The 24,069-nt window shown below is 41.1% G+C and overlaps 1 protein-coding gene across 1 annotated transcript in view; it reads left to right on the forward strand.

Annotated features, from left to right (window-relative positions):
* The first annotated feature begins 338 nt into the window (after positions 1-338).
* The window catches only part of ATXN7 (ataxin 7), a 130,365-nt gene continuing 106,634 nt past the window's right edge, over positions 339-24,069 (forward strand). The window contains 2 exon segments of the mRNA XM_079934236.1: positions 339-4,244; positions 6,352-6,432. The gene's annotated coding sequence lies outside the window, so the exon portion shown is untranslated.

The raw sequence follows: 24,069 nt of genomic DNA on the forward strand, positions 1-24,069 counted from the left end.
GGTCAAACTCCCACAATGCAGCCGGGTAAACAGCCATGGAGGAGGAGGCGGCGGCGCCCGCGGCCGCCCGCTCCGCCGCCTGAGCCGCGCCGCGCCGCCGCCGCCGCCGCGGGACCTGCGCTCTGCGCGCTCCCCGAACTCCCCGGGGGCGGCCGCGGCCGGCGCGTGTGGGGCGAAGCCAGGCGGGCGGTGGCGGCGGCCCCGGTGCAGCCCCGGCCTCTGCCGCCCCCCCCCCGCCCCCCGCTGCCCCCGTCCGGCCCACGCCCAGAGGCCGCCCCGGAGGCCTCCGCCAAACGCCAGGTGAGCTCGCCTGGGCGCCGCCGGGGCGGCGGGGGCTACGCGGGTCCAAGCCCCCCGCGCCTCCCGGGGGACGGCCACCGCGGCCCCGCCGCCCCATTCCCGCTACGGCTGCTAGTGGTGGGCTCGCTCTCCTGGGGGGGGCGGAGGGGGCGCCCTGCCCGCCTGAGCACGGGAGTCGGGGGAGCCAGGGCACAGAGGGGGCGCGGCGTGAGGGTCCCCGCGAAGTTGGCGCCCACGCGCGCCTGGGCGGGTCTTGCCCGCGGACACTTGCGCGGGGCGCGGCCGGCGAGCGAAAAGGCCCCGGGTTCCAGGTGGCGCGGTTCCGGCCCCGGCGGCCGCCCCCTTCCCCTCGGGGCTCGGGCGGGTGCTGGGAAAGGGGGCCCGAGACATTTAGCGAGCTGCGGGCGGAGTTCGCGCAGCTACTGGGAGCCGGCTGCCGGGCGTCCTCCCTGGGCGCTGGAATCCCCATCGATGACCGGGATGGGGTGCTCTTATTTATTTTTCTCTGTGATTTTCAAAAACTGCCCCCATCTTAAGGGGAAGTCGCAAGTGACGGGAGAGGGAGGTGCTCGATGAGAAACGATGCCTAGTGTGTAGAGTTACACATTTCTGGAGCACACTGCTGGTGATACTGGTGTCTTTTCCCAAAAGTCACTTTGATTCAACTTCGATGGGTTTCTCGCAAATGGCAACATTTCGATGGTGAGGGGCGAGAGGAAAAGAGCCGCAGCAGTCCGGCTGATTTGATCTCCAGTGGGATCGATTCAGTGAGCTGCAAGAAGCGGGTCTGAGTTTTCAACCCAGGTTTGATATTCTGTTGAGTTACTTTCCAATATTTCTGCCCCCCAGGTACCTCGCTTCTTCATATTAGGGATGAAGCAATTATCGAGTATGGATTTGGTTGTTTCAGTTTCCTTAAGCAAATTGGGTTCATTCTCTCGGTTTTCTCTTAGTTGTAGAGGAAGAGCTGTATATGCAAATGTATGACAGTGAAGGGTGTATCACCTCTAGTGAGAAATCAGTATGCATGGAATTTTATTCGTATATATGAAGTCTAAACTTCAGTAATGCTCTTCAACAGTTCTCTAAAGAGTTAGCACCTTTGACTTTTAGCACAAAGGCAAAAAAAAAATTTTTACCTTGAGTGAATATTTTGAGGTATAACTTGCCCTCCCCCACCGTGGGAAATCTCTCCTGGTTTTGAAAAAATATTGGCCTAAATGCTGACTGTGCATGGGTTTGGGATCCTGTGCATTTTCTTGGTTTAGAGGCAGAGAAGACACTCTAACCAAAAGATGAATTACTTTAAATCTTAAGTACTACATATTGTAAGTTGAAGTGTCAGTTGACTGTCTATCCCAAGTGGCATTTTGGAGGGGATCCTTGTTGCTTAAACGATAATAGTCAAAAAAAAAAAAAAAGTAATAGTCAAGTGGTGAAAGGGTGTTCTTTTTAAGTTACTTGTTACTTGGCTGTATCATCATAATACTGATTTGGAAACAGTATCTAATGACTTAAAATAATCTTTAATGTTGTTGATGGGAAAGTATCACTGCTCCCTGTAACTTAAATTTTCATGAGGCAGGCTATCCGTCATTCGTAGATGGAGTCCTGGCGAAACGCTTATAAGTTCATTTTGTATTTTGTTGGGCAGTGCCAGGAATTTTCTGAAGTAATAAGACCAAGAGAGATTAAAAAGACTTTAAAGTTTGAGGTATACCTGAAAATAAACATTTCTGAACATTCTTACCTCAAGTGGTGGGAAACACAGCAAAATTTGAGCCTTTCTGAACTTGAAAAAATCTGCTTTGTCAGCCGCATAACTGGCAATTGCATTGACACAGATTTTTTGTACTGAACATTTAAGCACTCTTTTAATTGACTTTTCTCCATCTCATATATAGTGAGAGAACATCTTTTAATAAATCTTACAAGTGGTTTTCTTTTATACAGTTTATTATATATTCACATGTTCATGAATGTTAAAGTAGAAGAGACTCAAGCTCTATGCCATACTAACATTTCTTCCTTTCCTAGGGAAATCTCTGTGAGCAGAAAGAAGTAGCAGATTTTAAACTCTAAGAAAACTGATTTGGACTTTGCACATGTATGACTTTAGGTTTGGTGATTTACTCAAGTCATTATATTTGTTCTTTGAGAGTATGAGAGTCTAGTTAAGGAAGTTTCTTTGAGTATTTATTTAATATTAGCCTCTGAAACTATAAAAGATGATGAGAGCTAGCTCTATGGTCTTTACCTTGGTTCTGTAAAACAGGCATTTCGTAATATGCTTTTAGAGCTAGGATTATTTTGGCGGTCTGTGGCCCTCAAGGAGTCATGAGTGGGCCTCAGGAGATTCCTGCACTCCCTATGGTTGTGACCTAATCTTTTTTGTGTATGTGTATTTTTCTGGGGAGGGGTCTATAGTTTTATAGGAGAGGTCCTGGGCCCCCCTAATAAGAGATATATGTTTTTATTAAATAAAATGGGAGTTAGAATAATTCTTAAGAGAAAAAAAATAAGAAAAAGTATATCTTTGTGCTCAGTACTTGCCTTTTAAAGTTGTCTTAACCTTGTCATGTGGTCTTAAGGGTGCAAAAGCACTGCCATTTTGTTCCCACAGCAAACTGTTGTCTGTCAGTTGATAAGCCATGCATACACATAAAGGGCTTGACGTGCTGGCCCTAGGTGCATTGTGGCTGTTTCTCAATGATACTTAAAAATTTAGACCGAATACATTGATGGTCGATAGGCAGAGGCTTGAGCTTGACAACCAGTTCTTGGAGTGAATGGTTCATTCAGTTCCACTCTCTACTGCTCTCCAGCAAAGATTCTGGAAGAAGTGAATTGTATTTTCCTTTCTTTGAACATTGAAGGAAGAGAGGATATTATGAGTGAAGGGAGAGATGAATAAAATGCTCATGGCCATAAAAATAAACTTGCTTCCGGTATTCCTGTGGTCTTTCCCTTTCCCTCTCATTTATTCCTGGTGAGCATTCTTGCCCTTTGCTTTCAAGTTGGAGAGTGGTTAGGAACACAGGCTTTAGACTCGAACCTGGATTTGATTCCCATTTCCTGAGCCAGCCAGCCAGCCTCTCAGAGTCTAGAAAAGATGACCATTAAATGAGATAAGAAAAGCAAAAGGCTTTGCTCAGTCATAGGCCCCTAGTAAGTGCTCAAAGGTGGTAGCCCTTTTGAGGATGGTTTTATCCTTGTCTGTAGAAGGAGATAGCTCATACGTTCTTTCAAAGAGAAAACCTTTAATCATACTCATTCCCACATAAACCTTCTGGGACCATCCTGCTTTCAATTCAGAAAAGCCTTTCACATCTTTCTGGTTATCATGGGTAGGTACCCCAGTATCTATAGGTCCTATTAGACCTGTCTACTGTTCTTAACAATGGGGTTGCATTCTCTGTTAGGCTGGCAGGCTATGTCTAAATCCTGGGTATGTCAGAGCCAAACTAATAAGCATGCACCAAGGTTGAGAGCTGTGAACCATTCAAAAACGACTTGATTTTTATGGCCTAGAACAGAGATCAGCAAACTTTCTGTAAAGGATGAGGTAGTAAATGTTTTCAACTGCGCTGGCCACCCAGGTCCCCGTCACACCGTCCACCTCTGTCAGTGCATGGAGAAAGCAGCCATAGACAAAAGTGAGCTGGCATGGCTGCATGCCAGTAAAACTTTGTGGACACTGATGCTTGAATTTCATATAATTTTTATATGCCATGAAATATTAAAAATTTTTTTTCAACCATTTAAAAATGTTGTGTACAGGCAGCAGCTCATGGTGTGTACAGGCTGAGGCTGGATTTGACCCATACATGGGCCATAGTTTGCTGACCCCCTTGCCGAGAAGACCCGGAAATCCTATAGGTTTATGAAGTCACCAAGCAGCACTCCCCGCAGCCATTTGCCATCTCAAGTATTCAGTGCTTTCGGTATGCAGACTTTATCTAATGCCCCCATCGTCCCCATTAGCTTGAGACTCCAGTACAGTTAGTTGTTACTAGTTTTGGTGTGTGGCCTTCCCTTCTTAGCACACGCATTGTACTCACCAGTAAATTATTTATTGCTAAAAATGTTCTCACTTTGCCCAGTTTTCTGTAGAGCTTGATGAGTGAGCCCTGTCCTGTGTGATGGTTTTGAAGGGAATCAGTGCCTTTGGAGCTGTCTTACGCCTCAAGTTCCTGTTACCCTCCCTGTGCCCTGGAAGGGAAGTAATTGATACTAGGCCACAAGCTGCTAAGGAGCCGCTGTTACCTGTATGCAGCCTCCTCCACCCGCCTCTGCATGGTGTTTGCTCAAATAAAGCACACAAAGATTCCTCTTGTGTTCTAACCCCTGGAGATTAGCTCCAGGATTGGTGTGTACAGAGCATGTAGATGTATATGTCTGTGTGTAATTTCATCCGGCCGTCACTGAAGCTCTGAGAGTCGCTTCTTCTTCTTTTCACCTTTTCTCTCTCTTGACCCTTTTCTCTTGGCCATTGTATAGGATGCAGATTTGGTGACCTAGTGGTTGCTATAATTGATTATTTTTTACTTCTCTTCCTGCCTTTTAGAATTCTCTACTAATTGCTTGTTTTGCAGCAAATATGTTCTTTTTGGAGTTTAACTTTTCAAAACCACATTATGCTGGAAATAAAACCCACTAATTGGGTGTTTTAGAATTTCCCTCCTCCAAATATAAACCTAATGCAATATCAGAGGCCTGAATTGATACTTTAGATACTTAGTGATAAATTGCAGTTTTAAAGTTCTTGGCCATTTAATCTAAATGTTAGAAATGTAAAGTATGTTATTACGCTTAATATTTAAGGGTTTCCTTCTTTTGAAAAAGGTAAATTTGGTACATATTTTCTGGATGACACGTGGGGCAATATGAATCCAACAAAGTCATGAAATAGAATGCGAAGCCAACATCTAGGAATTTATCTTAAAGAACCAGTCAGTCAAGGGTGCATAGATGTGTGTGCCAGACTCCTCACTACCCTGGTTTTTGTAATAGCAAAACACAGAAAGTAATCTGAATGCCTATTAATAAAGGGTTGATTAAGTCAATTAGAGCCTATCCATACAGTGAAATAAAATACTGTGCAATCTTTAAACAGGATGATGCAAGTTGATATTTATTGGCATGGGAATGATGTTTAGGAGAACAGAGGACAGCATGAGAATATGTTTAATGTGTGATTTTTAAGGTGGATGAAAGCCCTGTGTATAGAAACCTAAAAGCAAGTATCTGGAAGGACGTACACCAAATACTAATAGGAGCTTGTTACCTCTAAGTAATAATATTGTGGATGATCTTTTCTCTTTATGCTTTTTTTTGTTTGTTTATTTGTTTTAGGTAGCATATGCTGCTTTTATAATGAGGAAAAAATGATAAAGTTATTAAAGAATAAACATACTAATGGAAAACATCTCCTATATGTGGCTAAATGAGGCCTCATTCCCCGAGATGACCAATTTCCCTCATGGTCTGTGTTGTATTGAATGAGAAGTGAAATATGCTTTCTCAAATGCCTTTTAAAATGTTTTCTATATTACTAATAAGCAAGAATATTTTCCAGACTCTTCCAACAGGAAAGAAAAAATTCCATACAGGACTAAATAAATATCAGTTTTTAGAAGAAACTCACTGAAAACACAGACGCGTAGGCATTGATAAAGAGAGTATGCTGTGCCTCATTTCTTGTTGTGAAGGATTCTTTTCCCCCTGTTGAAATTCTTATAAAACTGTAAGGAATTCATATGTATGGAGGGAGTCCAGGCTAGTGGTTAAAAGCATGAGCTCCAGCATTTCCTGTGTTGCTCTTGTCCAGTTAGAACTCAGTCTCCTCATCTGTAAAATGTGGATAATACCATGCTAAGCTGTTGTGAAGATTAAATGATAAGTGCTTAGCAGAGTGCCAGATACTTAGCAGTATCCAAGGAGGAAGAAGTGGTGGGAGGGGTGAGGGCATAATAATAACAGCAATGATAGTGATAATAGTGCTGATAATGATAATATTAGCTACTAATATTTCCCCTCTTCTACATATAGGTTTGCATGAGGGCAGAGCCTTTTTTGCTGCATTCATCAGCCTAAACCCTCTAACCAGACCAGTTACCTTGACCAAGACAGGTATGTGGTCTAGTTTCACCCAGTCATGCTCCCTTTACCCTGGTATCACTATCAAAAAAAAAAGAAGAAGAAAAAGGAGTGCTCAGGGGCTCACAGGCATAGAGTTGGTGCTCCGTAAATAGTTGTTGAATGGATGGTAACCTAAAGCAAGCATTTTCTCTAGATAGTATGTGGTGAGCTTTTAAAAGAGGGTTTTTCTCATTTTTCAAGTTTATATGGAAGGCGGTTCCAGGCAGAGAAACTGTTAAAGGGAGAATCTGTTTTGAGTTCTCTAGTTTTTAAACTAAGTTTTTAGACAAAGCAATTTTGCTTCATTTTTCTTCTCTTAGCCAGTTACCTTCAATTCCAGCTCAACCCTGTTTGTACCTGCATCCTTGTGGTATAACTATGATAACTGGAGAAAATTTTCACTTTATTTTCACCTAAGTTAGCTGGGCTTTGGAGTATGTTCTACCTCCTGCCTAAACCTCTGTGTTCTGACTGAGGTACATTTCATTGTTTCTGTGGAATTAGAAGCATTGACCTGGCTGTAAAGAATGAGAAGTGTAACCACATCTGCCTGTGACAGTTATTTGGAAACACTGGAGCGTTGAGTTCCTTCCTAGGAAACTTTAGGAAATGCATGGAATAAAAGAGTGTAGATATATTATGATAATTCATGAAGCACATCTATCAGTTATCTATTGCTGAGTAATAATAACCCTCTCCAAAATTTTGTGGCTTAAAACAGTGATCATTTTTTTGCTTACAGTTAGGGCAGGGCAGTTCTTCCACAGGTCTTGAGATCAGATTCTGAGATCAAATTCTAAAAGTTAAGGAAAGTTAATCTCTATACCAGTGCTTCTTAAACCCCTTGCTAAAGACACTTGCATGGGGCAGGGAGAGAGAGTGAGAAGTGGGAGGAAGCAGATCTTTAACAATCTCGAAAGAACAATCCATTATCTTAAAATTCGACATGAATTTTGTATTCTACTCCATGATGCATGCCTTTGTTTTACCATAAAATTAAGTCTAAATTACTTGCCAATCAAATTACATTTTATCTCCCAAATCTCTGAGAAAATTGCATCTTCTAGACTCAAAATAATGACTAATCAGCTAAAGGTCTTCGGTTGTAAGCAACAGAAACTAAATCTGGCCACTTTAAGTGAGAAAGGAGGTTGCTGGAAGGATGTGGTGTAGCTCTCAGCATTGACAATAGAGCTGAAGAACCAGACCTCAGAATGGATCAGATCCAGAGCAGCTTCAGGGATCCACGTAGCGGGACTCGGTGGAGAGTGTCCTCGGCGTGCCGGACTTCATAACTTCTCCAATTGTTTTTAACCCCTCTCTCTACTGAGTGTGTCTCTCTCAGGCTCAGACTGCGTGCTGGCAGGTGCCTTGGTTCCTGCCTCACCAAGAAAGTACCTTTTGGGGCGATTATCATTCCTCAGCAGGGGGGAGTGGACGCAGGGCTGGTAAAACCACAGACGTCCACGGTCTAAACATTTGTGGGCCTCTGTGTGTGCGTTACTTTGTGCATTATCTATCACATTTAATACTTGCAACACTTCTTTCCCTCCCAATCCTACATGCCTCTTAAACCCCAGTTTGAGACACAATCTTGTGGTTCCACACCACCTATTTCCATTTCAGCTAATCTTACCACTGTAAGTGCAGTAACATATTTATCCATTTCTTATGTGGTAATCTTTTATAAAACAGTATGCATTTCCCTGATATTTTAGAAGAAAAGCACATGGACTGTAATTTAACCATTTTTTGGTAACAGAGTCCCTGTGAAGAACATTTTTACCCAATGCACAGTGATCCCTTCAGGACACAGTGAGATAAATACTGTTGTTGGCCTCTGCACTAAATGTCCCAAACTGCCCTGCGTTTGTTTCTGTCTCTTGAAATGTCTAGCTGCTTTCATTGTATTCTTGCTGATACCTTAAAATAAACATTTTAGACCTTCTAGCTTATAAGCTGAAGGGACAATCTATGTTTATATAGCCTTTAGAGTATAAGTTAAACCATGCTTCAATCAGTAAAATGTGCAAATACAATGTGATTTTATTCAGAGCATTTTCACATATTTTCCTGTTTTATACTCTCATCTTTTGAAGTCAGAGAAGAGCATATTTCCCCCTGTTTTTTAGCTGAGAATATGGTTTAGAAAAGGTAAGCAGTTACCCTTGCAGCATATGACTGTTGACAGGAGAACCCCTGGGCACTTTGACTACCCATGCCTTTGCTGAGGGCAGTTCTAGAATGGTGGTTTACCAATTGCAGAAGGCCCTTATTCGGTTACTCAAGGTCCCACACTGAATTAGAGATGCGTGAACCTACGATTAACCTCTTACTGTGGGCACATTGGTGTGTAATGGAGGTATCTAATGGTTTCCTTGGTCATTTGCAGCCGCTTTTGTTTACTGTTGCTTTGGAGTCCCAGCGTCTTTTTATTTCCCCACAGATAACCAGTTGAGAAGCCGCTGATTTACCCCACCTCATCTTCCCATGATTAGCTGGTTTTGAAGTACCTCTTGGAGCCCTTTAGTCTGGCCTTTTTTACTTCCCCAGGATGTAATTACCACCTTTGGTGTAGTCACTTGTCCTCCCAACCCCTGGACTCTTCTTTTAAATGGTCTGCCCTGTTTTCTGCTCTTCAGGTCCATCACTACAAGAGATTTCGAGAGGAGCACTTGACGGACGCTTTTGTTTAATTAAGTCTCCAGACAGTGTTCTGTTAACAATAGGGTTGTATGTTAGGCCTTTTCCGCCTCAGTTTTAAAGTTTCATTGTCGTCTGAACCATCAACATGATCATAATGGCAATATGGTGGTTCTTGTTTGGCCATAGAGACGTCACAAGACTTTTCTGTAGCTTTAGAACCTCATTTTAGCATTTAACACTAGTTTTTAAATTATCTCTCTTTCTCTAATTTGTTTCAGGCACTGATTTCTACAGCTTTTAAACATGTTCTGTTAACAACAGTAGTCAAAAATCTAATTTTCTCATGGTCTCTTGCATTTCTAATTTGTATTATGGTCTCATTTTTGCAGACATTTTGAACCTTTAGGATCCTTGAACTTAATCGTGAAGAGTGCTAACACAGTTCTGTATTGAAAAATGCATACTTTTCATTGCTTTGTATTTTATTCACTTTTTTATCCTTAAGTTTTAAAGTACTGAACACAAAAGGAGATTAAATATCTCCTCTTAGCTGCTCTTAAGAGGAGATATTTAAGACTCTAGTCTCTGCTCCCTGTACTCCTCACCCTGTTGATTATTATTGTTCTGGTAGTTATAACTATAAATCGAAGTTGGAAAAGAGACCATTTGCCATTACATTAGGACAGTTTAAATGGAGTCACTTGTTCAAATTTACTAGCTTCCTGAAGCTAGTAAAGATGTTTATGGTTTCTAAGTTTCCTTGTTAATTTATTTCAACACAAGACAGTGAATAATACATGTTTAGCTGTTACAGATAACGAGAAAGGTAGCTCCTAGAAAGCTAGTACATATTCCAGCTTTCTGTTTAGAACTATAAATGGCACTGAATTGAAAAATCAGTTGTCATAGTAAACAGCAGTGATGATGTCGTAGTAGGCAGGTTTCTGAGTGTGTCTGTTGCTTTAGCTGACTGCCAGCAACGATTAGCTTTCTTTTCCAGAGAGCTGGTGTCAAGTGTTAATCAGCTATAGACTGGAAAGTTTTTACTGGCTAACATTTGTGGTGCAAGAAACACCAGTCTGTGTTTTATCTGTAGTCTCTTAGACATATCATTGCATATGATATCATGCATATGATATTGCGTGGTATTCTTACAAAAAGAAACAGTTCCATTTTTCGTCTGTATTAGGAGTGCTTCAGAGTATGAAAATAGTGAATTTTGACCTTGAAGAGTCTAAATTATCTCAGTTAAGGTTGTGATGTGTCCCAGAAAAAATTTACACATTAAACCCAGTTCATCATTCTTGTTTTTTACATTTAGAGTAGTTTCTTAAATTGAAAACATAGTTCATAAAAAGTAGTATTGAAAATCTTAAAATACACAAAAGCTAAGAAATGTAACTTGGATTTTGAGTTTCAAGAATTACATAAACTTGGTTCTTACAGAAAGCTGAAATTCCAGAATGCTTATAGGGTTTTTGTTTAATAATTTTTCCCTGATTTGCATAAGTCAGAGGTGTTTGTAGAAAATTTGGAAAATTTCACAAATACACAGAAGGAAATAAAAGTTACTCATACTTCTACTACCTAGAGATACCACTATTAACATTTCATGTATGTCCACCTATAGAGTTTGCCAATAAAATATCCTTTGAAATGAACACTTAAGGGTAACAAGTGTTAGAAATGGATACACTACAGTGAGAACCAAGTTTTGTTAATCCCACTGCTTCTCAATGTTTCCTTCAGGCTGAAGAGAGAGGCCTCCCCCCTGGGGTGGGACATGAGAGCTATCTCGCTCTTTGGCCAGCTTTCGCTGAAGTGTAGCAGAGCATCTTTTCTGCAGACTGTAGTGTATCTGCCTGTCTTTATCTTAGCAACTCTTGCTGTCAGCTCTGAATGCCTGCTGGTTGCAGAGGGAGACATTTGGAGTCTTTGTTGGAGTGGCTTGTTGACATAAGCCCCATGGATTCTTATCAACCTCCTAGAAGGATTCTTCCAATCAGCTCTTGATTGATCAGAAGAATGCCCCAATATTCAGAAATATAGTAACCTCCAGGGTAGTCGTGCCAAGTGAAAGCAAGGTGGAGTGTTTAGAGACTCCCAGGTGATTTCAATTAACATCTAACCTCAAATCCAGTCGCCTTGGTAAAAAAATCTGAAGGAGCTCAGAGCAGATTATGGTATAAGCATATGCCAGTCCTTGCCATTGGAAAAGTGCTAATCTGGTCAGCTGTGTTAAAGAGACAAGCGAGGCTGAACAAAGCAGAATTTCTCATCCGGTTCATCTTTTGCCTAGTGCAGACGTACCCTGTGAAAGAGAGAAAGAAGGAAAGGTCACAGGCAGGTGGCTAGTAATACAAGATGGTTGGCTTTTCTTTCTGTGTGCCTTGGCTAGTGGTAAGCAGATCCTCAGGTCTGAGAAAATAGCAAAGTGAAGTGACACACAGGACAACTTCCCCAGGCAGTGATACAACTTCTGGGTATTCAGTGTGAAAATACAGTGCTGACTTTGATTCCAAAGCTCTCAGGGAGAGGAAACCCAGGGAGAAATGGGAGGAGGTGGCATCTCTTTGTAAACATTTTAGTTTTCACATGTAGCAGACTCCTGCCTAGAGAATTGTTAAGTGTCAGCCCCTCCATTCTGCCAGCTGTTTTTCAAGAGCGCCCTCTCATGTTCTCTTGAACTGACCAGTTTAAAAGGTGTCACTTCTGCCTGAGAAACCTAAGAGCTTACATGCAGTGCTTGGTGTGAAGGAATTGCTCTGGAAAATGAATAACCTTTGTGATAACTGCTCACATGCAAAGGAGGGAGACTGCTGGTTTTACAAGTCTATGGTTTGAATTCTTAGTTCTGGCTGGAAACAGAGTCCAACTCTGATGGTTCAGGACTTTAATGAAGGGGTTATTTTCAGAGAGTGGGCAGAGTTAAGGGTGACATGGGGTTCCTGTCACCCAGAAACTAACAGCAATGGGAAGCTGTTATCACTGCTAGGTCCAAAGGAGCGAAGAGAAGAAATAGCATTCATTCCTGGAGTCCAAAGAGAGAGCTAGAGCCAAAGAGGAGGGGCTGTCTGACAGGCGCAATAGCCCTGGAGGGATTCAGCCACTGCCAGAAAATGCAGCCCAGACCGGGGAGAGAATAAAGAAGCAATACTCCCCTCCTCCACTTTCTTTCCTCCCTCTTTGATCTCCTTCCAGTGCCTTCTATTGGCCAAACCCACCTGGAAGCCTGACTGCATGAACCTAGTGATGCTACCCATAGAGGTCAGCCTCTGGGGCACAGAGCAGGGCCAGAATGGTGGAAAATTGGTCTGGGGATGGAAAAAGGATCAAACAGAAAATTACTAGCACACCCTAGTAGCATATTCATAATCCCAGTTTCATCATTTTATCTTATCATCCTCATCTCCTGAAATCCCAAAATAAACCCTCAAGTATATGAGCTATTGGTTATGACTCAGTTCTGTCTTTTAATATAAGTAGCCTAAACAGTTACCCTACCCTTATCAGAGTTATTAAATATTCAAAGAGAGAATCTGAACAATTCTCAGAAGAATTGGAAAATCACTGAAAGACCTTCTGTTGGGGCATTTTGTTGTTGGTTAAAATTAAACTAAGATTAGAAAAAATGCATGCGAACTGTACAAGTGATTTATCCTAAAATATAAAAATTGTAATTTCAGTCACACATTGGTGAGATGGGTTTTTGTTGTTAAAATTAAGCTGCAAAAGGAAAGCAGAACTTTTTTTTTTTTAATCCTTGCCAATTATCCCTTCAGATCTATTTCACTAAGGTAGGGTGAAGATTCTTACTCAGGCAATCTAGAAATAGAAGAAGAGATTTTTAGCTGTTAAAAGAGGATATGTTTCAGTCCATAACTATTGAGTATTTGGCTTTGAGAGATAGAAAAATAAATAAGATATTTACTCTGCTTTCCAGAAACTTATGACCAAACAGTGAAAAGAGGTTCACACCCATCTATAATAATCAGCAATAGGAACTTTAATAGAAGCATCAGCTGTGGACTTAGAAAGAGGGAGAAGTGGTTTGTCTTTCCCAAAGATTCTTTCATATGGCTCATAAATATTTATCAAAAGTATACTTGCTGTGTCCTAGAAGTACAGACGATAAAAAGATACCAAATGGCCCTGACCTCAGGGAGCTGGGGTCAGAATAAGCATTTTACTAGTGTTTCATCAAGGGCAGCCAATCATTTGATGCCTTACCATTGCCTCAGTGATGGATGACATCGAGAATCCTTACCATATTCTACCGGGGTCCTCTGATCTGGCCCCACCTACCTGTCCAGCCTCCTCAGGTGCTCTGGCTTCTTAGTTCCTCGAATGTGACATGCTTTCTTAGAGTTTCTTCACTTGAGTTTCCCTTGCCTGGAGAGCCTGCTGCCACCCTCATCTCTGAACACCTCTTCTGTCTCCTGGACCCTCCTGGTCCCAGTTTAAATGCCACCTCTTCATAGAAGCCTTCCCGACCTTCCAGACAAATTCCAGGGATCTTGTTACTTTCTGTCAAACGCATATGTATTCAGGTACCCTGCTTTTACTCCTTCAAGCACCTTTCCACTTATTTGTGTAAAGTTTCGATGGCTGTCTTCCTTAGCAGAATGTAAGCAGCATGAGAGCAAGGTACCTGTCTGTCTGTTTCACAGTTATGTCCTTAAGTGCCAAGCATGGTGCTCAATAAAGAGTTGTAGAAGGAAGGAAGAAACTGGTTTCAAGCCCTGGCCCCTACCACTCACCAGCTCTGCGACCTTTGTTATTTCACCACTTGGAGACTCAATTTCTTATCTGTAGAATGGGGATAATGGTGATAATGGCACTTAGTATGTGCTAGGCACTGTGCTTTATTGGTCTTATCTCCTCCATTAATTCTCATCGGGAGAGGTGAACTGATTTGCTTGAGGTCACATAGTTTGTTAAGTAGAAAACAGGATTTAAATCCTGATCTAATTCCAAAAACTGATTGCTCTTCTCCAGGCCTGTGATTGTCCTGGGGGTAAATCCAGGAGGGGAGAAGGTCCTTGATACGGGGTAGTATGGATGCCCAGGTTGGGAATGTTAACATGAATGAGGAGGCCAGCTGGAGATCTCTTAAACCAGTTTTAGGGAATCAGTGTGTGTGATTAACTCCATTTAGATGGAGAGGTAATGACTTGAGCCCTGAAGAAGCTAGCTGCATCTAGAAGTGGCCTGTAGTGTGAACGCCCTGAGGCAATCACTGGGGCCAAAGAGTGAAGCGCCTTGCAAACTGAGCCAGGGAGTTGCTACTTTCTGTAAAATGCTGTAGGGGAGACCTCAATGGGTTTTATTTATTGAAAATATTTTGGAAGTAGGAAGTCTCGGTTTGGAGTCCCTTTGTGGGCAGAAGTGTCCAAAGCCCTCTCAGTTTGCATCTCTGTAGCAAAGGATACATTTTAGCTGATTCTTTCATTCCACTGTAGCACCCAGTTCAACAGTGTTTGAAAAGGAAGCACCAGTGTGAGGTAAGGGACGGATGTTTATGTTCAGTTGTTTGATATAATTCTGTTATTGTTGCTTATGGTTTTTCTGTAAGAGTATGCCTAGCCCAGATGGGTGGCACCTGTGCACAAGTTACTTCACCTCTCTAGCTTCAGTTTCTCATTTGGAAATTAGGGACAATTAAAATATCTATTTCATAGGCCTGGCGTGCTGCATGCACATAGTGTCTGGCACAAAATAAGCTTTCAGGCATTGTTAGCTGTTATCGTTGTTAATATTTCCTGTCCATTCTGGTCCGTGCCTCTTGAATGAATGGGCATCGTTTACTTATCAAAAACAGATTGACTGGGGCATAGGAATTGACTTTTTTTTTTTAAAGATCATGATTTTAGGGTTTACAAAGATAGTAAAAGTGGCAATGAAAAAAAGGCAATGGCACACCCTAGTTGGACAGTCCTAGTGTTTCCTAGATGTGATTATGATGAAACGTAAAGCGTGAACACAGGCTAATTCTTACAGAATCCATAGTGTGGGCTGGGGCTTTGCTTTCCATGCATTCTCCCTGATTATAGATTGATTATATCTATTTTATATAGATTGATTATATCTATTTTACAGATAGGAAGTTGATCTTTTCTAAGATGTTATAAGACAACTCTGGAAGTAGACGCTAAACCACGTGCTTCTCCAAACCGTTTTGTGCCTTCAGCATTGTCAAGGCCTGACTTACCTTCCTACAACTTCAACAACTCTGCTGGGAGGGCAAAATGGGAACAGAGCTAATTTCTTTTGAATCTGTAGGATTAATTGGAAGCACTAGGCATAGTGTGCTGTCTAGTGCACAGAAGAGGCTCAAGAAATGTTTACTGAATATAAATCTTAATCAGATTGAGTGAGAAAAAGATGACAGAAAATCAGTATTAGGTGCTGGCTCCAGCCTATTTTCTATTTAAAAAAAGGCGGGGGGTGAGGTCACTAACTATTTTACTAGCATAGTCTGTTTACACAGACTAATGGCTGTGTAACGTCTGAGGTGAAGAATTTTCCTGTGTGTGTTGCATGTGCTTAACTCCATTCTGTGCTGTTCAGTTATCTGTGGAAATCTGTTTGTTTCCCATTAGGAAACCCCTGATGCCCAGGAAGCTCCTAGCTCTGTCTTTGTGTTGGGCTGATTAGTTTAGTCTCAGTTAAGATAAACTATGTGTAACCTTAAAATATTCAGACCATAAATAGGAAGGTGTAGCTGCTGTCATTGGTCATCATCAATGTATTTCATAGATAGATCTGACTGATATTTCTATTTTCCTTTAACTCAGGTAATTAAGAGCTGACATAAAGGAAGTACCATATAATGGTAATGGGGGGGAGGGAGAGAAAAGAGGAGACCTTCTTGCATTTAAAAAAAAAAAGTTCATTCTGTTTCTCCACCGCCCCCCCCCCCAGCCCAGCCCCGCCCCGGAACTTTCTTTGCAATAAGGCGTTTATTGTCATGTCAAACCTGAAAGTTTGGCCAGTCAGATGGTAGTTTGATTACTAAGCATCCTCTTCATGATTTAGCATGTTATACCACAAAGTGAAGATACTTAATGGGATAATTGTGTTGATTTACTATGCAAGTAGTTCATACAGAAATTTAAAAGTGTCAAACATTAAAAGACTTTGATAAGCCCCAATTCCCAGATCTTGGTTTCTAATACCATTTCCAATAAAAGGAACAACGACACGTGACTTAATTCTATGGCTGGGGCAGGGAGTAAGCAAGATGAGCCTGGAGGGTATTCTGATGCCAGAAAGCAAGAAAGTGATGAAACAAAACACACATACATAACACACAATGAATGATGAGGTAGTCAAAGGGACACAGGAGCCTGAAAGAGTGCCCAGTGGTCACAGCTGGGATGATTTAACTAAATAATGTAGTTTTAAATTATAACCCAAGATATAAAATAAATATAAAATATATAATGTACCTATAATAAATACTAATAAAATATATATAACCAATATGTAATATATATATAGCAAAATAATAATGTAAAGCACATACTCCTGAGTCCATACTGATACAAATAAATGATTGAATAAGTAAAGCAAATTAGAACAGATAAATTTTCTGTGTGGAAGAATTCCAAACGATTTTTGTCGATAATCCCCTGAAAGGAAGTGTAACATAACTGCCCATCCCTTAAATGTGGGCCTTGCACAGTCACTTCCTTCCCCAGAGTACAGTATGGAAAGAGGAGGGAGAACCTTTACAGGGGAGAAACCTGACAGACACTACCTCAGCCAGTTGATCAAGTTAACAACAGTGACAAATGTACACTTGACATGACATAACAAGGGTGGCACTTGAGCTTTGTGGTCTTCCTCCCCCAATCCAAGAATCTCATTATAATCCTGAGAAAAACATTGGACAAACAATTCAACACTTTCTCAACAGTACTCCTCAAAACTGTTGTCAAGGTTATCAAAAAAGGAAAGTCTGAGAAACTGTCACGTTCTAGAGGAGGAGAAGGGAGACATGACAACTAAATGTAATGTGATATGGATGGGATCCTGGAGTGGAAAAAGGACATTAGGCAAGAACTAAGGAAATCTGAATAAAGTATGGACTTTAGTTAATAGTAATGTGTCAGTATTGGTTCATTAGTTATGACAAATGTGGCACACTAAGAGGTGAACCATAGAGGAAGTGGGGTGGGGTGTATAGGGACTCTGTTTAATCTTTACAACTTCTCTGTAAACTTAAAATCATTCTAAAATTAAAAGTTTATTTAAAAAAAAAGACTGTGGCAAAGATTAATCTATAGTTCAAGTTTAATTTTCATCATGCTGGGAGCCTGAAGTAAATAAAACAGCCCATGGTGTTCTAGGCTGATTATGGTGTAAAGTGGGGCAACTTCCTTGCTGTTGTCTTGTAAAGCCATGACAGTTTGTTTGCAGAATCAGAGAATGCAGTATTTCTAAATGTTCTCTTGTGGAATTTCCTACTGGCATGACTTTCTTCCCCCTTTGCTTCTGCCCAGTAGCAGTCCCTTGAGTGGCATTTGCTGTCCTAGTTAATCAGAGGGTAGGAGAAATGAAAAACTCTCCTCTTCCCCCTCCTACGAAGTTTCAATGGGCACTGGAAATGTAGGTCAAATTGCATCACTGTAAGGAAGGTACTTATGAAGTGCTGCCAGCCTCTCTTTAGATTCCGAGTCATGATGAACCAGTGTTGAGCCAGCTTAGGTGTGAGATACAGGGAATCGGGGAGTCATGTTTTTGATGTAGTCCCAGAATGTTACATTTTAGTCAGTGATAAAAAGATCTCTGTCTAAAGCCCTAGTGAAAATAACTTACACTGGCTTTAATTTGCATCTCCCAGCTTCTGGAATTCTTTTTGTCTCATTTATTATTGGCACATTGCAGCAATTTATATTAATTTAGCCAGAGAGATGTTTGAATTGTAGAAATGATTGCCATGTGTACATAAGAAAATAAATCTCATATTTGATAATCACATAAGTCTAATGCATTTTGCAAATTGCATATAATCATATGCTCATTGGGATCTTGATATCACAAATAGGTTGTTATATTTAAAGTATACTATTTCATGGCTCTTTATTTTTTTAATGGCAGAATCTTGCAGATTTTAAAATAAGTCTTTAAATACATGCTCTTAGTTTTTACATATTGTATACCTCCTGCCCTTTGTAAGACATCCAGATGTTGGCTGCCAGAGTGGTCCATGTTACATTGTCCTGAACAGTATGTATCCTGACAGCAAAACCAATTCTAAAACCTACTCCATTTTCACTCTCTCCTTGCCTCTGTCAAGATAATTGGTAGTTCATTTGTATACAAAATGGAAAATCAGATGATAAAATATATTTGCATAGGCTTGGGTATTATTTATAATCATAGGATGAATAAATTATTCTGTGAAATATATTTATAATCCAACATTTAGCTGTTTCTTTAACTTTGAAATAATTCAAGATTCACAGGAAATTGTGAAGATAGTAGAGAGGTCCTGGTTGCTCTTCACCTAGTTTCTCCCATTGATTACATCTTACCTAACTATAGCACAGTAGCAAAGCCAGGAAATTGACATTGGTATATAAGGTATGGGTATAGTTCTGTGTTAGTTTATCTCATCTGTCGATGCATGTAACCACTACAGTAATCAAGGTGCAGAACTATTCCATCGCTGCAAAAATCTCCCCTGTGCTACTTCTTCCGAGGCACAGTCATTCCTGTTACCCTCACAGTCTCTAACTCCTGGCAACCACTAATCTGTTCTCCAACTCTATAATTTTGTAGTTTTGGGAATGTTACATAAATGTGATCTTTTGAGATTGGCTTTTTTCACTGAGTATTTTTAAAAAACTTTTATTTTAAAAATAATATTTATGTTAAACATTTTTAAGGAATATTTATTTTTAAAAGAAGTTATCATCCAGAGTTTGATTCACAAATTTTCAAACCTGTATTTTTCTGGCTTGGGTGTTGTATACTCTGTGTTGCTATATTTGAACAGCAGCAGAAGTCGTATGTGCCGACGTAATAGCTGATCATAGCATTAACCTTATTGCCTGCCGTTAAGGATGATACGGAGAGGTTAAAGGGAAAATTACTCCGGGAGAAGCCAATTTCATCAACAAAGTAAATATTACAATTGATTACTGAGCAGGAGTAAGAAGTCCAAATATATACTTTAATTGTACCAAATACAGTAACTGACCCACATTCGTGTTCCATTTCATCCTGAAAGAACTCTTTAAAGAAGAGAGACTTTTTGGAACAGGATATTTAAATGAACAACAATTGAAACATTTACATTAATTAGCTAATGTAAAGATCGTGTCACAGAATTGCTATATGTGGTTATTGTGAAATATCACCATAAGAAAGCCAGTATCTTTATCGTGTTAATGAGATTCTTTGGAAATGGAGTCCTGTGTGTAAATGAAGGCTGGGAACAAACAGCCTCCAAAGGAACAAATCTTCCTCAGAATCCGGTGTGTTGTTTTTGAACAAAATATTAAAAATACTCTGCGAGCTGTAGGAGGGCGCCTTAGTGTTTGGCTACAAATAATGGTACCATGGCTCTAGGGAATCCCATGTGGCCAGACCTACAGAATTGTAATTGAGCAAATAGAAGGTGGGTCCCAAGGCACCATTCTGAGCTCACTGGTGGTGAAGGTGAAGGAGTGAGCCCTGCTCCTCGGCTTGCCCAGAGTTCCTGTTCCTGCACAGATTTTTTTTTTTTTTTTTTTTTTTTTTTTTGCGGTACGTGGGCCTCTCACTGTTGTGGCCTCTCCCGTTGAGGAGCACAGGCTCCAGATGCGCAGGCCCAGCGGCCATGGCTCACAGGCCCAGCCGCTCCGCGGCATGTGGGATCTTTCCGGACCGGGGCACGAACCCGCGTCCCCTGCATCGGCAGGCGGACTCTCAACCACTGCGCCACCAGGGAAGCCCCCTGCACAGATTTTTACAGATGGGATACTCTTGTAACTGGTGTTTGATCTCCATTTGACTCTAGCTCCTGACGTTTTAGACAGTCTTCCTCCCAGACAGGAAAATATTCTTTGTAATTAAAATCAGCCTCTATTTACTGACAACATTTTACTTTTTTTTTTCTTCAAGTAGCATTTGACCCTACTTAAAGTAGCTATTGGTATGGAGGAGAAGGGAAACAATCATTTATCGATCATCGAACGTATGCCAGCCACTGTACTGTGTATGTACATTTACACATGTAATTATAGTATTGAAAAATTGCATTAATGATACTCATTAAGTGATGGGTCTGAAATAAATAGCATACTAAGTAACTCTTCATAGCAAATAAGCCATTTTTCTTGGTCAGGTATACCTAAGAGGCCTGTGGCCCAAAACACTATCTATCTATATCTATATAGATATATATACACACACACACATTATATAGAGATAATTTAAAGAATATATCAATTAATCAACTTGTATATTTATACAATGTGTGAAGTGATACAGGATTTAAAGATATAAGATCTACCCCTCCTTTTAGCAGCTTTCTATCCAAATGAGGAAAATAATTTATAGGTACAAGAAAAAGCAACTAACTACGGGAGTGAACTACTTAACCTGTCAATGCAATGTGTATAAGGCAATCCATAATTAATTACTAAGTAAATCAGATTGTAAATGCTATAAATATTCAGAGGAGGAAATGATTATTGATCTCTTACCCTTAATTTTTGTCACCTGTAACATGCAGATAATACCTACCTCATAATGAGAAATGAATAAAATAGGTATGTATTTCCTATTAGTACACTTTCAATCAATTATAGCTGTGCCATTGATAATGAAAATTATGATGATATAGTAACAACAATAATACTGTATTAGTGTACGTTGACTGCTGTCACTACCCAAAACCTCAGTAGCTTAACACAATACATGTTTACGTGTCACTCAAGTCACAGCTCAGTGTGGGTTGGCAAGGAGGCTCTTGCTTCACCCAGTCATTCAAGGGTGAAATTTTGTGACTTTGCTCATCACCTCTAGGTGCTTGGAGCCTTCTCCATTTGACCAGTAGAGGGTATGAGAGATTGAGGATCAAGACAAGGAGGTTTGTCTGGGCCAAACCTAGAAGTGGCCCCAAACATTTCTGTTCATGTTTTAGGACTCAGTCATATGGTTACACCTTACTAGAACAAATACTGGGAAATTTAGTCTAATTGTGTGCTCAGGAAGAGGAGAATTTGGATATAGGTGAGCATTGGCAGTCTATACAAATAATAATTAGAAAGGCTTAATAGAAGAGGAGGGATTTTTCCTGGATCTTTTAGAGAAGAAAGTGAGATTTGTAATAGGTTACTCAGCCTGCCTTTAGGTGGCATTATTTCAAGAGGAAGGATAGAAGAACTTAAAAAGCCTGCAAGCATTGTTAATAAAAATTACACATTTGTCCCACTAGCCACTGCCTTTACTGTAAGCCATTTGGTAATGACCTTGGGCATGCCATCTAACTACTATAGACCTCCATTTCCTCACTTATAAATATTCTTCATAGGGATGTGGTGAAGTTTAAACAAGACTGGGCATACAAAGTGCTTAGCACAGGGTCTGGCCCAGAGTAAACATTCAGTAAGAGTTATTATTACTGATAATGTTAATATGTATGGCCCTAGAGCTAAATACTTGCTAACTGTTCATTTATTTGTCATCTTTCCTAAAGGACTACTTAGAGTAGCAATGACTTGACTGAGTATATTTCTATGAATTTTAGAATTCCATAACCCCAGTTCAGTAATAAGAGATTAGTGTTCCCCTGGCAGAATATTGGGGGAGAAACCCTCTCTGTCCCCCAAGGCTGGCATCCTCGCATTTAACTCCACAGACTTTTTATTCTTCTATGAAGAGGACAACAGTAGTATTGGGCTGTGATTTACCTCTACTCCCTTCTTTCCAGAACTTTCTCAGTGTTGAACTCTCTCTGTGAGTTTGTCAGGGAAGAGTGAGGGTAAATGTCAGAACAGCTACTTTTTGCTCAGGCCTAATTGCAAGTTCTTAGCAAGGCAAGAACATCCCATCCAGGCCCATGTTAACTTGAGTGGATGGGTAGCTGTCAGAGCCTGTGGTTCCTTTAACTTAATTCTGTTCAGCAAACATTTATTAACAGCCGTGGGGATACAAGGTTGAAATGTTGCAGACCCTGCCTCTAAGAAACCGACTTAGGAAGGGTGAGTTTCTTGGAAGATAGGAAGAAAGGAATTCAAGGTGGTGAGAAGACCAGGTGTGGAGGAATAGAGGTAGGAATTGCTGTGGGCGGCAGCGGAAGGAATGGCACAAGCTCAGCTCCGGTATGCAGCTGCCTCAGGTCTGCCCCTAATCGGCCTCTCCTCGCAAGCCTCAGTTTTCTCTCTTTTAAAGGAGTGGAGTAAAAGTTCTGACATCATAGACCTGGGATGATTAAGTGAGATGATATATGTAAAGGGTTTACTATGTGTTAATAGTACTGGGTACATAGTAAGTGCTTAGTACATGTCAGCTGCTACTATTGTTATTGTTTTTGTGTGCTTCTGTAAATCGACTTGTAAACCCACTGCCTTGACCAAGGATTTTGTGCAGGCAAATTAGAGAACTACTGGGAATTTTATTATATTTTTGGTTCTCTCTTAAGGCTACTGGTGAAAGAGTATACTGTAGTCACAACTAATGGAAAAATGGCCTGCTGACCCCTGAGCTAAAAGGATAGAGAGCCCAGTTAATCTCAGTGAAATCTGGGAGAGTTAGAGATGGGAGAGCCGTGAGACTTAAATAGCAAAGGGAGGGAGGGATGGCTATGTTGAACCCTTTGGAGAGAAGAGGGGCTCAATGTGTGTGGATATGTAGAAGTTGTCAGAAAATGGAGCCTCCTTTCTTTTTTTTTTTTAATGTTTATTTTACTTTATTTATTTATTTTTGGCTGCTTTGGGTCTTCGTTGCTGCATGCAGTTCTTCTCTAGTTGCGGTGAGCAGGGGCTACTCTTTGTTGCTGTGCGTGGGCTTCTCATTGCGGTGGCTTCTCGTGTTGCAGAGTACGGGCTCTAGGCGCATGTGCTTCAGTAGGTGTGGTGCACGGGCTCAGTATTTGTGACTCATGGGCTCTAGAGTGCAGGCTCAGTAGTTGTGGCTCACAGGCTTAGTTGCTCCGCAGCATGTGGGATCTTCCCGGACCAGGGCTCCAATCTGTGTCCCCTGCATGGGCAGGCGGATTCTTAACCACTGTGCCACCAGGGAAGCCCTGGAGGCTCCTTTTAAAATGTTAAGACTTCGCGTGAGGAGTTTTATGGAGGGTCAGGAAAGCCCACGACTGACTGCAGGTACTAAAACGTATCCCTGAAACCTAGGCCAGAGGTGCTGGAGTCCTTCCTAGTAACTGGCTTCAGCTCTCTCTTTACAGGTTATGTTTTCAAACTCTTTTTTGTGTTCAGTGGAGTGACCCTTAGAGCAGTAGGTGCAAAAACTTGACGGTATCTGTGGGAGATTTATTCCAATACTGCACTGTGGACCCTCCAGTCCCATGGTATCCATGGGTTCCGCATCCACGGTTTCAACCAACTGCAGACTGTAAACATAGTGCCCGACCAGATGAGTGATGGTTGAATCCACGAATGTGGAACCTGTGGATAGGAGGGCCAACTGTGTAGAGTTTCATTATTAAATTTGCTTTGCCAGGGAGAAAACCGGTTAGGGTGAAAGCAAGGTGGAACTTGGGTGGGAAGAGAGTGAATAAACTAGGAACACTGTCAAATCATATTTTTGGAGAATATGCCTACAGTTGACAATGTAACCTGTTTTAAAAATTTTGGTTTGTGGTTTTTCATTTGGGAGAAGAGACTTAGGAAAATGACAAAGGCTCACTGTCACAAGCTTGGCTGCCTACAGGAGACAGGCCTGGAAGGAAAATAAGTGATGTGGCCAAGCTGCGTACTTTGGGAAGTACATGCCCACTGACAAGAGTAGCCCACGACGCAGCATCAG

Source organism: Stenella coeruleoalba, assembly GCF_951394435.1.
Source record: "Stenella coeruleoalba genome assembly, chromosome: 10".
In the NCBI taxonomy this organism is placed as follows: Eukaryota; Metazoa; Chordata; class Mammalia; order Artiodactyla; family Delphinidae; genus Stenella; species Stenella coeruleoalba.